This window comes from Chrysochloris asiatica, unplaced genomic scaffold (genome assembly GCF_000296735.1).
Source record: "Chrysochloris asiatica unplaced genomic scaffold, ChrAsi1.0 scaffold00058, whole genome shotgun sequence".
In the NCBI taxonomy this organism is placed as follows: Eukaryota; Metazoa; Chordata; class Mammalia; order Afrosoricida; family Chrysochloridae; genus Chrysochloris; species Chrysochloris asiatica.
Genome location: NW_006408576.1, coordinates 18305735 through 18308643, shown reverse-complemented (window position 1 = coordinate 18308643; position 2909 = coordinate 18305735).

Genomic DNA, 2909 nt, shown 5'->3' with positions numbered 1-2909 from the left:
CTCACAACTTCTTTGTTGTTTTTTTCTCTCTTCCCCTCATTAGTGATTAATATGGTCACCAGCCAGACCACATGACTGCTCATGTATTCCCCTTGAGTCTCAGTCTTGGAAAGGAGTTTGCTCTGAGGGGTCCTGACCACTTGCCTTGATGGCTCCCAGGGGAACAGCTTTACTTATTCTTGTAATAATCAGTCAGATTGCGTTATTGTTTTGGATTTTTCCTGCTGGTCTTTCTTTCACAAAGTATCTTCTGTTCTTCTAGCTGCTCCAGGCTGGTTTACTCATCCTTTCCAGTGGAAATTTCCTACCTCAGTCGGTTCTGGATTCCACCTATGGTCTTGTACAATGAAATGGCTCCACAGGAAGCCCCCTTTGAAGTATTCCAATCAGTTGTAGACTAAAGACAGACTTACAAGCTTTCTGTAGTGATGATTCTGGCTAATCTTTTCTGTCCCCCTCAAGTGTCTATTATACAATGGTAGTCAAGGGAAACCAAGATTCAAAAGACAGCCAAGCATCTTAACATTGTTCCCCTTTTTCATACCTTCAAACCATGCCTCAATCCTTGTATCCCAGAGTCCTGTTGTTCCAAGGTTGTGCATACATCATTTACCTCTGTCCCACTTAGCCCATGAAAACCTGCCTAACTGTTCTCCCATCAGCCTTGTTCTTCCATTCCCCTACCCCTTCTTGCATATTGCCCCCCCCCACTCCCTTCCGCACCCAAGCTATCCTGTGTCTATTCCCTACCCTGTGCTCTATATTTCCCTCCCTACCCGCCCCCCTCATCCCATACATCCTGGTGATCAGCAAATATATATATATAATTCCCCCCCCTCCTTTTAGTGTGGGTTCTTTTTTTTACTCTTTTACAATAATGGTCTTATGTAGTATTTCTCCTTTTGTGACTGACAATTTTTTTCTTTCAGAGTTTTTGTATGCCATACTATTGCCTTCTTGCCTGCATGGTTTCTGTTGAGAAATCAGAGCTTAGTCTTATTGGTTCTCCTTTGTAGTTAATTTCATTTTTTCTGAACTGCTATCAGGATTATTTCCTTGTCTTTCATTGAGGAAAGTTTGATTATGATATGTCTTAGTGATTTTCTTTTGGGAGCTCTCTTGTTTGGGGTTCATTCAAGTTCTTGTATGCTTATCTTCTAGTTTTCTGTGATGTTAAGGAAGTTTTCTTCCAACAACTCTTCAACAATTTTCTCTGTTCTTTTTATTGTCTCTTTCTGTTCTGTAAATCTGATCACCAGTAAGTTATTCCTTTTCATGGTTTCCCACATAACTCTTAGACTTTCTATGATTTTTTCATTCTTTTTTTTCTGATTGTTCTTCTAGTATGCTAGTATTGAGAGATTTATCTTCAAGCTCACTAATTCAGGTTTCAATTGCTTTGAATCTACTCCTTTCAATATATTGTCCATTTCAGAAATATTAGTATTAATCTTCTGTATTAACATAGAAAGTTTTGTATTGTTTCAAATTTTGCATTTATTTTGTCTGTTTGTTCTTGTAGTGTTTTCCTGAATTCTTCTAAAGCTTTTTCTGCATTCTCATTGCTTTCCTCGATCTTTCTGTCAGTCCTTTGAAAGTACTTAAATATAATTCTTTGAATTATTTTTTAGTTAGTTCCATTACCTTTTCTTCCTCAGAAACATTTTCTGGCTCTGCATCTTGACCATTTGTTTGAGCCACTTTCTCTTGCTTCTTCATCTGAGCTAAAATTGTCTGTTGTCTCCAGGACATTGTGTTGTTGTTGTATTAATGTTTAATTGATGATTTTATGTTGATGTGTTCTTAGGCTCTCACCAACTATCTCCTTTGGTTAGGGAATGGAAGTGTGTGTGCCATTCTGCATTTTCCGTTCATGCACTTCAGTTTAGTGTGAGTTTGGCTGGTGTTGGTAACAGTCTGTTGTTGATGAGGTCATTTAGGAACTGATGTTGGCTGTTTCTTTTTGGGTGGAGCTGCACAGGATACATTTGTGGCTGAGTTGTATGGGCACAGCTCCTGGCAGGTGAGGAAGAGGAGAAATCACACAGAAAAAAAGAAAACTAAACAAAATAAACAGGCAAGCAACCAATAATGAAAATAATAAATGAAAAAGAGAAATAAAAACAGGCAGCAACTAGAAAAAAAGAGATTTTATAATAACTATTTATAATTAAAATAAATACAAATTATTTTATAATAACTAAAAGGAGAAAAGGGGGATAGGGAAATGGTGCTACAGAAAAATAAGAGAGAAAATAAAAAGATTACATTTTTAAAAGCATCTAAAGAATTGGGTGAAGGAAGATGAAAAGAGAGTAGGAAGTAGTAAAGAAAGATCAAAAGCAGAATAGGGGAAATGAAAAACAGAAGAGAAGAAGGAAACACAAAATCAGAGCTGGAACGTATAAAATTCAAGGGAATGGAAAGACAAGGAGGAAAAAGAATAAAAAACCAAAACAATGAGAATATGAAAGGAAAAATCCAAAACTCAAACCAATAAAAACGAGTGCAGCTGTTGGACCCTGAGGGCAGAAAACTCCTGCCAGCCAAGGAGCTTAGGAGATGGGTGTGGGACTCTTAGGACAAGATTTGATTCAAACACCTGAACACTATTGAAAGTATTAACTTGTCTAAAGAAAGACTGTGTAAAACAGAAAGAGGTGTGTTTATTCCTGGAAGCATAATAAAAGAAGAACCCAATCATATCAAGCTGTCTAGCCCTATTACCATGCCCAAACAGTTAAGTGAGTTATAAAATTCCACACCTGTTAAGTGACAAGCTCAGAGGCAAACACTAATGATCAATGAACTCTGCTCCTAGAGAGACAGTGTGCTGAATATGAAGTCTATTTTATATGGTATTTTAGCCATTGTGTCACTTCTATTCATGGTGACCCCATGTATGACAG